General features: G+C 46.6%; 1 pseudogene; it reads left to right on the forward strand.

The window, feature by feature from the left end:
* The first annotated feature begins 3,442 nt into the window (after positions 1 to 3,442).
* The window catches only part of LOC139311660 (zinc finger protein 107-like), a 14,323-nt pseudogene continuing 2,453 nt past the window's right edge, over positions 3,443 to 15,312 (forward strand).

The raw sequence follows: 15,312 nt of genomic DNA on the forward strand, positions 1-15,312 counted from the left end.
TGTGCAGCAGAGCTGGAGTATGAGGTTGGACGGCGTGGTGAGGTGCCATCCTTGCACCACTTCTTGCCTCACCTCATGGCAGCAACACCAGCAGAGGTTTGGAGGAGGCATATGATCCAGCCCGTCGGATGCGCAGCTACCTGCCCATTCTCTCTGTATCTGGCCGAAGCAGTAATGGGGCAGGCAGCTGCATGATGTGTTCAGTGGCTGCATTGCATGCGTCCCCGACACCTCGTGCCTTTCCCTTTGTATGTGAGTGATGGTGCTGCCACGAGGAGTGGCGGGGCAGGGGTGATGCTATGCAGGGGTGGGTTTCAAAATTTTTTACTACCGGTTCTGTGAGTGTGGCTTGGTGGGCGTGGCATGGCTCGGTGGGTGTGGCAGGGGAAGGATACTATAAAATCTCCATTCCCACCCCACTCCAGGGTAAGGATACTGTAAAATCACCATTTCCTCCTAATCAGCTGGGACTCAGGAGGCAGAGAATAGATGGGAGCGGGGCCAGTCAGAATTTTTATTACCAGTTCTCTGAAGTACTCAAAATTTCTGCTACCGGTTCTCCAGAACTGGTCAGAACCTGCTGAAACCCATCTCTGGTGCCATGCAACAGTCCCAGCCCATTCGGCCTCTGCTGTCGAATCTGGTCCTCCAGCTCCGCTGCATACTCTGCAAGTAAGGACGGGGGGGAGGGGGAAATGACGGGGAACAATGGGGCATCTGACGGCTGTGGCCAGGAGGACTTTCTATCAGGTTCGCCTGATCCGCCAGTTGCGTCCCTTTCTGGATCGGGACTCCTTATGCACAGTCACTCATGCCCTTATCACTTCCTGCCTGGACAACTGTAATGCTCTCTACATGGGGCTCCCCTTGAGGAGCACCCGGAGGCTCCAACTAGTCCAGAATGTGGCCGCGCAGGTGGTTATGGGAGCGACATGGCGCTCCCATGTAACACCTCTCCTGCGTGAGCTGCACTGGCTCCCGGTGGTCTTCCGGGTGTGCTTCAAGGTATTGGTTACCACCTTTAGAGCGCTCCATGGCTTAGGACCTGGATACCTACAAGACCGCCTTCTGCCACCGATAGCCTCCCACCGGCCAGTACGCTCCCATAGAGTGGGGCTCCTCAGGGTGCCATCAGTCAAACAGTGTCGACTGGCGGTCCCCAGGGGGAGAGCCTTCTCTGTGGGGGCACCTGCCTTTTGGAACGAGCTCCCCCCCCCGAGATACGGAGGATGCCCTCAAGACTTTTTTATTCCAACAAGCTGGGCTGGCCTAACTCTTTTTAATTGCTTAATTTTAATTTGTTTTAAAAATGGGGTGTTTTAATTAGAATGGGCCAAATTTGTTTAATATGTTTTAAATTGTTTTTTAAATTTGATATTGTATGTGTTTTATTTTGGCTGTTCACTGTCCTGAGTCCTTTGGGAGAAGGGCGCTATATAAATCCAAATAAACAAACAAACTTTTCATCCCTCACCTCAGAAGTAAGGGGAAGGGGAAGGAGGAAAAAGAGAGCGGTTGTGGTTGTGTGAACCCAGCATGGAAGCAAGGCTCTGTTTCTTGCAGATTTGTCCTGACTCTCCCATCCCCTTTGAACCTGGTCTCTATCCTCAGAGGGAGATGGAGGGCTGGGCTGGGCTGAAGCAGAGGAGAAAAGGGAGGGGGCAGGAGAAGCTGCGCAGCAAAGGATGAGGGGCTCTCCAGCCTCTCTATCAGACCTGCTGCGAGAACCGGTGTGCAAATGTAAAAGCCTCTCCTTCCAAGTCAGCAGCAGCGCCTGAAGGAAAGAGTGCTGCAAGTCCGCGGGCTCTTCCACTCTTGTCTACCTTTTCAGGAAGTGTTTGGATACCAGGCCAAGTCGGGTGTTATTCAGATCACATCCCACCTTGTCCCAAAACACGCCGGGATGTGAGGTGAATAAGACACGGCTTGACCTGCTGTTGAAACACTTCCTGGCTCTTTGCCAGAATGTGCTTACAGTGGCTGCTGGATGCGGAGCGGCCGGTCCCATGCCTCTGCCTCTGCCTCCTGCAGCAGTCCCAATTGCTGCAAGCAAGCAGCGAGCATGTCGAGAGCAAAAAGTGGGACTTACCTGCCGCCCCTTGCCCCGCAGAAGGCGGCAAAATGTACAAAATAGCTACCCTCCCTTTGGGAAAGAACCAGGAGGAGTTTCAATAGCAGGTCAAGCTATTCAGATCACATCCCAGCCTGTTTTGGAAGGTAGAAGGTGTAGCTGCTGTTTCCCGTACTGGGGTTTGCAAGTTCTGGAGGATTTATTTTCCTCTCCCTTTCAAAACATACGGATGATAAAGGAGTTCTGCTTTTTTCTTTCGACACCCTCACCACTCACAACAATTGGCATGAGTGACTCATGAGGGCTCTTTGTCCTCCTGATAGCACTGCTCTTGGCCACCCTGCTATGCTGCTCCTGCTTGACCAGGGGGCGCGGAGCAGAGGTGAGTTTCAGCAGGTTCTGACCAGTTCTGGAGAACCGGTAGTTGGAATTTTCAATAGTTTGGAGAACTGGTAAATACCACCTCTGACTGGCCCTGCCCCATCTATTCTCTGCCTCCCGAGTCCCAGCTGATCAGGAGGAAATGGGGATTTTGCAGTAACCTTCCCCTGGAGTGGGGTGGGAATGGAGATTTTACAGTATCCTTCCCTTGCGATGTCCACCAAACTATGCCCACCAAGCCACACCTAAAGAAATAGTAGTAAAAGATGTTGAAACCCACCACTGGTGGGGAGGCACACATTTACAACCTCTGGCGCTCTCCCCCACCCCCAGTCTGCCAGGGCCCCTTCCCCACGGCTACCAATGTGACCCCGCCTCCATGTTCAAGCTGCTGAGCGCCATCCTGCGTGTCTACTCGGTGCTGCAATTCTCTTTGTTGCCTTAAAAATTGCTAACACAGTCAACTGTTTGGATGCCCGGGGGTGGCATATTCCGGCTTTTGCTGGGTTGAAGCTGTTTTTTCAAAAATTGCTTATTAAACGTTCTATGTGAAACTGTGTGAGGTAAATTTCCTACACAATCCCTATGTAAAAATGTTTCTTTTTTTCATCATAGATATCGGCCTGGCACCTCTCCAAGCCAGGTATGGTCTGTGACTGTAAATTCTCCCTTGAAAGACTTCGATGGATGTGAATGTGAGGAATTCACAGTAACTTAATAAAAGGGGGTTTCCGTCTGGAGAAGGAGTCTACTTCGGGGTTTGGGGAAACCTAGGTCAGAATAATGGAGAAAGTGCCACCTCTGCAAATGTTGAAGACTTTGTCTGACAGGGAGGCTCCTATTTCCTGCGCTTTGCAGGGAATCCTGTAAATTTACGCAAAATCCACTAGGGGTCGCCTTCTGCCAAGAGAAGGAAACATCAGGCGATTCCCAATTGGCCCACTGGAGGGCGAAAGACAGGGCTGGCGTTCCAGAGGAGGCCAGGAGGAAATGACATCATAGATCCTTGCCTCTCTAGGACCTTACACTCGCTTCCCTTAACCCCTGGAGATCCCTAGGAGGCGGAGAGGCTGCGGGAGGGTCTGGGTGGGGCGGAGATCCAGACGTTCCTCAGGTGAGTTGGGGGCCCTTCTCGTGCGAAGGGAGGAAGAGGAGGGAGAGACTCATGCCCGGCCCTCCTGCGGCTTCAACCCCGTGTCTCATGTTCCCCAGCCACCCTCTCCATGTAGGGGGAAAGCGGGGATCCCAGGAAGGCTGGGGGATCCAGAGCTCCCTTACTGCCCGTGTCCAGGGAAGAGGTCGAGTGGGGGAGGGGAGGGTCGGCCTTGCGGAGGCCCAGCAGGAGAGGAGAGAAGCCGGGCGAGGAGGAGGTAGGATTTACACCAGGCTCCCCGAGGGCCCCATCCTCCACAGCCCAGCCTGTGTCCGGAGAGCATTAGAAGCAGGGCGGCATCCCTAACTACCTCCTTCCCCGCCCTGCTGAGGGATGCCCTGCCCCAGGATGAGCCACTTGGGGCTCCAGGCAGGTTGGGTGAAGGTTGTTCAGTGGCTGAATTCCACTTTCTAATTCTTAATATTTATTTTTCTTTCCATCTCAGGTACAGAAACTCGAAGACATTTGAGATCTTTGCAAGCCTAAATTTTCTTTTGGGGGAAAAAAAAAAGAGCAGAATAATTTGCCTGCAGCACCAGAAATGGTCCCGTGAAGGAAAAGGCATCTGGAGACCCACCAGAGTCCTTGGAGCCATTTGCAGTTGCTCTGCAGGACAGAGAAAGGATGGAGACACAATCTTTTGGAAAGGAGGGAACCAGAAAAGGCCCTTCAGCTGCTCAGCCTGGGAGCTGTGGGGAGACCTGGACAAGAACTGGGCAGAAGATCCTGGAAGAGGAAACTATCCGCCCTTCAGAAGTTCAGCCCTGGAACTTCATCCAATACCAGGAGGCTGAGGGTCCCCGTGGACTTTGCAGCCGACTCCATGACTTTTGTAGGCGATGGCTGAGACCAGAAAAGCACACCAAAGCCCAGATGCTGGACCTGGTGGTTCTGGAGCAGCTCCTGGCTCTTCTGCCCCCAGAGATGGAGACCTGGGTGCGGGAGTGTGGAGCAGAGACCAGCTCCCAGGCAGTGGCCCTGGCTGAAGGCTTCCTCCTGAGCCAGGTGGAAGAGCAGAAGGAGCAGGTCAAGTTGCAGGTGAGGCATTTTAATCTAGGGAGCCCAGAAGGGAATAGAGAAGGTGTTTGAATACTTCACCCCTCCTTCCCAAACTTCTTTGACATTCATAATATGTGGTGATGTCCCACCAATTATTATAGGACATTGTTCCATTGTTTTCTCACTCACTGATGGATATTGGGGGCTTTGATGTTGTGTTCTGAATATAAGAATCTACTTTACGTCATGCAATGTACATTAATTCTGCTTCTTTTTTCCTTCCTCCTATTTGAAGTGCTGCACTGTGGAAATCAGAGATCCTGAGAGGAAGACAACTCCATCAAATCCCCCTCAGGAGCTATTTTTCAGGAGGATCCCTTGGGAAGATCATAGTCAGGACACCTCAGGAGGTAATCTGTTTTACCTTCTTCTCTTCTGTAGAATACCTCCTCTTATTTTGTTAAATATGCATTTTGAAATTATTTATTCCTTACAGAGAAACAAAGCATGAAGTTTTCTGGTTTTTACGATGGAGCTCAAACAGTGGTTGAACTGCCAAATCAAGTAAGAAAGGAAAAACGTTGTTAGATTTGTATTCTCCCTTCAGGAAGTGAAGTGGGGGTGCGGAGTGCTCTCTCCTATTTTCCCCGTTGCTTGGACTAGATTATGTGTTCCTCTGAGACATGAACAGCATAATATTATGAAAAATAACTAAATACTCACATTGCCACATTACCATTTTTAAAAAGACTTGTTCATAACCAGTGGTTTAAAAAAATAAGCCAATCATGTTAAAAAACAACACAGAATCTTAAAATCTAAAGCGGTTGGCCACATCATGTAATCACAGTACTTTGGGCTACAAAATAAATTCCAATCCTCTGATTTGTGCCCAGATTAGGAGAGCAAACATTCCCGCTTTGCAAAGATTGAGAAATGAGCTTCACAGAGAATAATTCCTTCTTTGTTTTCTCCCATTCAACCAATGGCTCAGACTACTAGGTCAATAAATGATAGGAGGATAGATCCGTTGATCTAGAAGTGGGATTACTTTGCTGAAAGGCACTGAACGTTCTGCAGAATCTATCAATTTGATAATACTTGCCCCAAATATTTATTCAGGCAATAACTTTTTCCGAATTGTCCATTTTCTCCCTTAAAATTAGGACTTGTATGAAGCACAGCCATTGAACTTAATGCACATGTTTGCTTTGGGAATTTGGGAACAATGGAACCGAATACCAGGGTTGTTAGGGATCTTGGAGGTCTTCTAGTCCAACCCCCTACTCAGACAGGAAGCCCTATAACATTTCAGATAAATATTCAATTTCTTCATCAACACCTCTGGTGTTGGAGCACCCACAATTTCTGGAGGTAAGTCATTCCACTAATTAATTGTTCTCATTGTCAGGCAATTTCTCTTTAGTTGTAGGTTAGTTCTGTCCCTGATTTGTTTCCATCCACTACTACTTGTCCCGCCTTCAGGTGCTTTGGAGAATTGGTTGACCTCCTTGTCTTTGTGGCAGCCCCTTAGATCTTGCAACACTGCTATCATGTCACCCCTAGTTCTTCTTTTCATTAAACTAGACTGTCCTGTTCTTTTTTTCCATGTTCAGGAGAGTCTTGTGTCCTTCGATGAGGTGGCTGTGTATTTGTCTGAGGAGGAATGGTCTCAGCTGGATCCTGACCAAAAAGTGCTGCATTCAGAAGTCATGCTTGAAAATCATAGGAATGTAGTCATGCTAGGTAAGAGATTTCTACTCTACAATCAGAGAGTTCAAGAAGACAGATAATATTTAGTTTTTTATTCTAAAAATCACTAATCAGATATCGTCTTCTTGGAGGGAGAAGGATTTGACTTTCTTGTACTCCAAGGAAGGAAAAAGTCAATGTCTCTTTGTTTAGATGCTTTCTGTGCCATTTCTTACCTGTATTTTTCCATTTTTATTTGAACTTATCTGTGGAGGCCAAAAAGAATGAGGTATGCTTTTATGTGTCCTCTGGAGGTCATGTCAGAGGAATGTGTTGTCATTTGTCCTCGGAAACCTCCCAAAATTGTGTGAGAACAGAACTTTCAAGCTCAGGCCATGGAAGAGCATTCTCCCAATCCAATTCAAGAATGAAGGCCTTGAATGCCGAAGTTACCACAGTTCACAAGTTAGACTTTGGGTCTCCCAGTCTTGGCATGAAGAGCGTTTACAAGCCAACGGGAGCTTTCAAGCAAAGGATTTTGCCCCAAAATCTCATCACTGGCATCGAGGAACGGGCGAGTGGGGGTCTGGCACGCCAGAGACATATTGCAGAAAAGCTGCTCCAAGGTACACTGGAGAAGGAGCTTCTTTCAAAATGGTCTCAGTTCTCATAGGTCTCTGCTGAAATTAACCCAAATTTCTCCTTGGATGTTTCCCCTTATTATTCCTTAACTCAAAACTGGCTTTGAGTGAGCATATCTATCTATCTATCTATCTATCTATCTATCTATCTATCTATCTATCTATCTATGTAAAGAGAGATATAATTTCTAAATATTTTCAAAGCTTTCATGACTCATGAATATAGAAATCATCATGTCTGTATCACAGCACTGTAGGGATGCAATATACAACTTAATGGAATTTTGGAAAAAAATCAGAACATTTGTTGACATTTTGCAGTTTGATCTTTTTCTCTAACCTTGTTATCATTTTCGTTTTTCTTTTCCTTTGAAGCTAATAATGGGCAGGAGAATCAAGATTCCTCTGAACTGTTCCAAGTGATCATTGTTAAAGATGAAATAGAGAACTTTGGAATTGAAATGGAACTAGAAACCCATGAGAGAAACCAGTCAAATGATTGGAATCAGGAAAGCTCATCTTCCACTGTTGCTCCGATGCAAGACTTTCTTGCTCAACAAGAGAAAATAAGGAAAAAATATATTGGAGAAAGTCTAAACGAACACAATTTAACCCAGAACAAAGGAGAAGATGCTATAAGAAGACACAATGGACAAAATTACAGTGGGACATTCATTAATTCTCTTGGAAATAACTTCCTTACATCTCAAAACATGTTTCACACAAAAAAGGATCCTTATAAATCTTTGGAATCTGAAAAACATTTTAGAACAAGTGGGCAATTTACTTCCCATGAAATGATTCACACTGGGGAGAAACAGTATTCAGAAGCACATGTAGCCCACACAGCCCAGGTCCTCCAGGCAGCAGGAGAGAAACCCTATAAATGCACGGAGTGTGGGAAAACCTTTACTAAAAAAAGTAATCTTATTTCCCATCAGATGATCCACACAGGGGAGAAACCATATAAATGCACGGAGTGTGGAAAGACCTTTGCTCAACGCAGTTATCTTGCTTCCCATAAAAAGATCCACACAGGGGAGAAACCATTCGAATGCATGGAGTGTGGAAAGACCTTTGCTCAAAGTGGTCATCTTTTTTCCCATAAGACGATCCACACAGGGAAGAAACCATATAAATGCATGGAATGTGGAAAGACCTTTTCTCGAAGAGGTCATCTTATTTCCCATATGAAGATCCACACAGGGGAGAAGCCGTATAAATGCATGGAGTGTGGAAAGACCTTTGCTCAACGAAGTTCTCTTACTTCCCATAAAAAGATCCACTTGGAAGAGAAACCATTTAAATGCATGGAGTGTGGAAAGACATTTACTAGGAGCACTGCTCTTACTTCTCATAAGAGGATCCACACGGGGGAGAAACCATTTGAATGCATGGAGTGTGGAAAGACCTTTTCTCAAAGAGGGACTCTTATTTCCCATCATATGATCCACATAGGGGAGAAATATAAATGCATGAAGTGTGGAGAAACCTTTAATAAAAAAAGTAGCCTTATTTTCCATCAGGTAATTCACACGGGGCAAAAGCCATTCAATTTCATGGAGAGTGGAAAGACAGTTGCTCAAAGTGGTCATCTTATTTCCCATAAGATGATCCACACAGGGGAGAAACGATTTAAATGCATGGAGTGTGGAAAGATGTTTACTAACACCAGTGCTCTTACTTCTCATAAGATGATCCACACAGGGGAGAAACCATTCGAATGCACGGTGTGTGGAAAGACCTTTGCTCAAAGAGGTAATCTTATTTCCCATCAGATGATCCACACAGGGGAGAAACCATTCGAATGCATGGAGTGTGGAAAGAGGTTTACTAAGAGCTGTGGTCTTACTTCTCATAAGATGATCCACACAGGGGAGAAACCATTTGAATGCATGGAGTGTGGAAAGACCTTTGCTAAAAAAGGTAATCTTATTTCCCATCATATGATCCACATAGGGGAGAAATATAAATGCATCGAGTGTGGAAAAACCTTTAGTAAAAAAAGCAGTCTTATTTTCCATCAGGTAATTCACACAGGGGAAAAGCCATTTAAATGCATGGAGAGTGGAAAGACCTTTGCTCAAAGTGGTCATCTTATTACCCATTAGATGATCCACACAGTGGAGAAGCCATTTGCATGGAATGTGGAAAGACCTTTGCTCAGAGCAGTGGACTTAGTTGCCACAAAAAGATCCATACAGGGGAAAAGCCATATAAATGCATGGAATGTGGAAAGACCTTTGCTCAGAATGGTAATCTTACTTCTCATAAAAGGATCCATGTTCAGGAGAAATTATATAGCAATAGCAATTCAACTTTATACTACTCCACAATGCTTCACAGCACTGTCTTAACAGTTCACAAAGCATATTGTCTCCAGGAATCTGGATCCTCATTTTTTTGACCTCAAAAGGATGAAAGGCTGACTCAACAATGAGCCGGTCAGGATCGAACTCCTGGCTGTGGGTAATTAGCTTCTGGTACTGCATTCTAACCTCTGGCCCGCCATGTCTATAGATTTTTATGTGTATGCATATTGTCTTTCTGATCCAAATGAGACAAGTTTGAATCCCACAAAGTGAAATTTAATGTGGAGAAAAGTAAGGTTTTACACCTGGGCGGGAAAAACAGATTCCATGAAACCTGGCTCAAATACAGTAACTGTGAGAGGGACCTTGGAAATCCAAATGGATGGTCACTTGAATGTGAGTCTTCTGTTTCTGTCCGGACAAGGAGTCTACTTCGTGGTTTGAGGAAGCCTAGGTCAGAACAATGGAAAAAGTACCACCTCTGCAGATGTTGAAGATTTTCTCTGACAGGGAGGCTCCTATTTCCTTTTTTTTTTTTTTTTTTTTGATTTATATGCCACCAAATTTGATTATTTGCACCAAATCCACCAAGGGGCGTTCTCTGCCAAGAGAAGGGAACATCAAGTGGTTCCCTATTAGCCCACTGGAGGGTGAAAGATCCAGACATGACACTTTATAAAGCCTTAGTAAGACCACACATGGGATACTGCATCCAGTTTTGGTCATTACATTATTAAAAAGATGTTCAGACTTTGGAAAAAGTACAAAGAAGAACAGCTAAGATGATTCAAGGGCTGAAGACTAAAACAGATAAAGAACTGTTGCAGGATTTGGGTTTGGCTAGTTTAGAGAAAAGAAGGATTAGGAGGGCCATGATAGCTGTATTCCAGTACTGTCACAAAGAGGAGGAGGTCCATTTATTTTCCAAAGAACCAGAGGGAAGGACAAGAAACTGCATGTGAACTAATCCAGGAGAGAAGCAACCTGGAATTAACAAGAATCTTCTTTACAGTGTGGACAATTGACCAGTGAACAGCTTTCCTTCAGACATTGTGGGTGCTTCATCATGGCACATTTTTAAGAAGAACTGGACAGTCACTTGTCAGAAATGCTATAGGAACTCCTGCTTGCGCAGGGCGCTGGACTAGAAGAGTTCCCTTCCAGCTTGATTCTGATTCTGAATCCTCAATCCTTTCTTGTGCTTTTTTGCTAAGATGGAGGTTTGAAAGCAAACATGAGCATCAGTGGAGATGAAGGTTATCGTTTGGCCTGAAAATGATGTGTGGCTGCCAATATTTAAGTGGTGGAGATTCCCCAATCATTTCAAGAAGTTCTCTCTGATGAGTATTTCCACTAGAGCAGAGTTGCAGGCAGCAATGCAGAAGTCCTGAATCCCCTACTATTGTTTCAGCTTTTCTTACTTGCTTAATATTTACTTAATATTGTCGAAATCTGTCTTTTCACCCTGCTTCATATTATGTAATACAAGTTATAAATGAAAGAAAACCATAAGGATAATGGGGTTATCCCTGGGACGGTAGGCACGGTGGTGCACTTATGCACGCCTCTTACAGACCTTGTAGGAATGGGAGCGGTTTACCTTAAAGTTTGTGTCTATTCTGTGTTCTGGTATTGTGGTTGAAGCTGAATTAGTCACTGAGAGGAAGGACATGGTAGCAGATAATTTTATGCACTACGCTTAGGTACATACATACATCTGGTGAGGCATCCCAAATTTTGTTTGCCTTCACAGCTGCCGGGCCACACGGTTTACTCGTTTTGCAGTTATTTTTTCAGTACCATGGTAAATTTGTTCACACAATTCTGTGAAAAAAGTGGTGCTTAAACTAATAATAGCTTTAGCATTCTGGAAATACACATGCCTTTGTGTCTCTTCTGACCTTTGTCCATACATGGAGCATTGAGGCAAGTAGTTTTATTAAGAGAAAACAGTGGTAGGGAAATGTGGATGCATATCCCCCCAACTAGCCAGCTTACTGAGCAACCCAGGTAGTTCTTGATTTACAATAATTTATTAAGTAACCTTTGAAATCACAATGGCGCTGAATTAATGATGGTTCTAACTGCCTTCCTTCCTTTCTTCTTTCCTCCCTCCTTTTGTTCCTTCCCTCCTTTTGTTCCTTCCCCCTCCAACCTCCCTTCCCTCCTTGTCCCAAATTAGGGATACTCTAGAGCAGTGGTCCTCAACCTTCCTAATGCTGCGACCCTTGAATACAGTTCCTCTTGTTGTGGTGACCCCCAACCATAAAATTATTACTAAGACCATTGAAAATATGTTTTCAATGGTCTTAGGAGTCCACTGTGCCCCCCCAAAGTGGTCGGGACCCACAGGTTGAGAACCACTGCTCTAGAGAATCAGAATGAAAATCACTCCAGTCAGTGTACTAACATTGCAAATGATCAAACAAGCAGGGAGGACCTTTAAAAATCTTTGGGGTCAAACTAAGGTGAAATTAAGAACTACTTCAAAAAACTAGAATAGAATAGAATTCTTTATTGGCCAAGTTGTGATTGGACACACAAGGAATTTGTCTTTGGTGCTTACGCTCTCAGTGTACATAAAAAGACAAGAATACTCGCCGAGAATCACAAGGCGCAACACCCAGTGACAGTCATACGGTACAATAAGCAATCAAGTCATACTAGAAAACAATATCAATATAAATCGCAAGGATACAAGAAACAAAGTTACAGTCATGTAGTCACAAGTGAGAGGAGATGGGCAACAGGAACGATGAGAAGACCAATAGCAATGCAGCCTAATGTGAATAGTTTGATGGTGTTGTCAAACAGTTGTCAACTACTTCAGTCCTGTCCGTCTATCTTTGCTTGCGGAGTGTGCAGCAGAGCTGGAGTATGAGGTTGGACGGCGTGGTGAGGTGCCATCCTTGCACCACTTCTTGCCTCACCTCATGGCAGCAACACCAGCAGAGGTTTGGAGGAGCATATGATCCAGCCCGTCGGATGCGCAGCTACCTGCCCATTCTCTCTGTATCTGGCCGAAGCAGTAATGGGGCAGGGCAGCTGCATGATGTGTTCAGTGGCTGCATTGCATGCGTCCCCGACACCTCGTGCCTTCCCTTTGTATGTGAGTGATGGTGCTGCCACGAGGAGTGGCGGGGCAGGGGTGATGCTATGCAGGGGTGGGTTTCAAATTTTTTACTACCGGTTCTGTGAGTGTGGCTTGGTGGGCCGTGGCATGGCTCGGTGGGTGTGGCAGGGGAAGGATACTATAAAATCTCCCATTCCCACCCCACTCCAGGGTAAGGATACTGTAAAATTCACCATTTCCCTCCTAATCAGCTGGGACTCAGGAGGCAGAGAATAGATGGGAGCGGGGCCAGTCAGAATTTTTATTACCAGTTCTCTGAAGTACTCAAAATTTCTGCTACCCGGTTCTCCAGAACTGGTCAGAACCTGCTGAAACCCATCTCTGGTGCCATGCAACAGTCCCAGCCCATTCGGCCTCTGCTGTCGAATCTGGTCTCCAGCTCCGCTGCATACTCTGCAAGTAAGGACGGGGGGGAGGGGGAAATGACGGGGAACAATGGGGCATCTGACGGCTGTGGCCAGAGGACTTTCTATCAGGTTCGCCTGATCCGCCAGTTGCGTCCCTTTCTGGATCGGGACTCCCTTATGCACAGTCACTCATGCCCTTATCACTTCCCTGCCTGGACAACTGTAATGCTCTCTACATGGGGCTCCCTTGAGGAGCACCCGGAGGGCTCCAACTAGTCCAGCATGTGGCCGCGCAGGTGGTTATGGGAGCGACATGGCGCTCCCATGTAACACCTCTCCTGCGTGAGCTGCACTGGCTCCCGGTGGTCTTCCGGGTGTGCTTCAAGGTATTGGTTACCACCTTTAGAGCGCTCCATGGCTTAGGACCTGGATACCTACAAGACCGCCTTCTGCCACCCGATAGCCTCCCACCGGCCGTACGCTCCCATAGAGTGGGGCTCCTCAGGGTGCCATCAGTCAAAACAGTGTCGACTGGCGGTCCCCAGGGGGAGAGCCTTCTCTGTGGGGGCACCTGCCTTTTGGAACGAGCTCCCCCCCCCGAGATACGGAGGATGCCCTCAAGACTTTTTTATTCCAACAAGCTGGGCTGGCCTAACTCTTTTTAATTGCTTAATTTTAATTTGTTTTAAAAATGGGTGTTTTAATTAGAATGGGCCAATTTGTTTAATATGTTTTAAATTGTTTTTTAAATTTGATATTGTATTGTGTTTTATTTTGGCTGTTCACTGTCCTGAGTCCTTTGGGAGAAGGGCGCTATATAAATCCAATAACTAAACAAACTTTTCATCCCTCACCTCAGAAGTAAGGGGAAGGGGAAGGAGGAAAAAGAGAGCGGTTGTGGTTGTGTGAACCCCGCATGAAGCAAGGCTCTGTTTCTTGCAGATTTGTCCTGACTCTCCCATCCCCTTTGAACCTGGTCTCTATCCTCAGAGGGAGATGGAGGGCTGGGCTGGGCTGAAGCAGAGGAGGAAAAGGGAGGGGCAGGAGAAGCTGCGCAGCAAAGGATGAGGGGCCTCTCCAGCCTCTCTATCAGACCTGCTGCGAGAACCGGTGTGCAAATGTAAAAGCCTCTCCTTCCAAGTCAGCAGCAGCGCCTGAAGGAAAGAGTGCTGCAAGTCCGCGGGCTCTTCCACTCTTGTCTACCTTTTCAGGAAGTGTTTGGATACCAGGCCAAGTCGGGTGTTATTCAGATCACATCCACCCCTTGTCCCAAAACACGCCGGGATGTGAGGTGAATAAGACACGGCTTGACCTGCTGTTGAAACACTTCCTGGCTCTTTGCCAGAATGTGCTTACAGTGGCTGCTGGATGCCGGAGGCGGCCCGGTCCCATGCCTCTGCCTCTGCCTCCTGCAGCAGTCCCAATTGCTGCAAGCAAGCAGCGAGCATGTCGAGAGCAAAAAGTGGGACTTACCTGCCGCCCCTTGCCCCGCAGAAGGCGGCAAAATGTACAAAATAGCTACCCTCCCTTTGGGAAAGAACCAGGAGGAGTTTCAATAGCAGGTCAAGCTATTCAGATCACATCCCAGCCTGTTTTGGAAGGTAGAAGGTGTAGCTGCTGTTTCCCGTACTGGGGTTTGCAAGTTCTGGAGGATTTATTTTCCTCTCCTGTTCAAAACATACGGATTGATAAAGGAGTTCTGCTTTTTTCTTTCGACACCCTCACCACTCACAACAATTGGCTATGAGTGACTCATGAGGGCTCTTTGTCCCTCCTGATAGCACGCTCTTGGCCACCCTGCTATGCTGCTCCTGCTTGACCAGGGGGCGCGGAGCAGAGGTGAGTTTCAGCAGGTTCTGACCAGTTCTGGAGAACCGGTAGTTGGAATTTTCAATAGTTTGGAGAACTGGTAAATACCACCTCTGACTGGCCCTGCCCCCATCTATTCTCTGCCTCCCGAGTCCCAGCTGATCAGGAGGAAATGGGGATTTTGCAGTAACCTTCCCCTGGAGTGGGGTGGGAATGGAGATTTTACAGTATCCTTCCTTGCGATGTCCACCAAACTATGCCCACCAAGCCACACCTAAAGAAATAGTAGTAAAAGATGTTGAAACCCACCACTGGTGGGGAGGCACACATTTACAACCTCTGGCGCTCTCCCCCCACCCCCAGTCTGCCAGGGCCCCTTCCCCACGGCTACAATGTGACCCCGCCTCCATGTTCAAGCTGCTGAGCGCCATCCTGCGTGTCTACTCGGTGCTGCAATTCTCTTTGTTGCCTTAAAAATTGCTAACACAGTCAACTGTTTGGATGCCCGGGGGTGGCATATCCGGCTTTTGCTGGGTTGAAGCTGTTTTTTCAAAAATTGCTTATTAAACGTTCTATGTGAAACTGTGTGAGGTAAATTTCCTACACAATCCCTATGTAAAAATGGTTTCTTTTTTTCATCATAGATATCGGCCTGGCACCTCTCCAAGCCAGGTATGGTCTGTGACTGTAAATTCTCCCTTGAAAGACTTCGATGGATGTGAATGTGAGGAATTCACAGTAACTAATAAAAGGGGGTTTCCGTCTGGAGAAGGA

The sequence above is a fragment of the Pituophis catenifer genome, unplaced genomic scaffold, assembly GCF_029215685.1.
Source record: "Pituophis catenifer annectens isolate HBS135680 unplaced genomic scaffold, rPitCat1.0.hap2 SCAF_2, whole genome shotgun sequence".
NCBI classification, from domain to species: Eukaryota; Metazoa; Chordata; class Lepidosauria; order Squamata; family Colubridae; genus Pituophis; species Pituophis catenifer.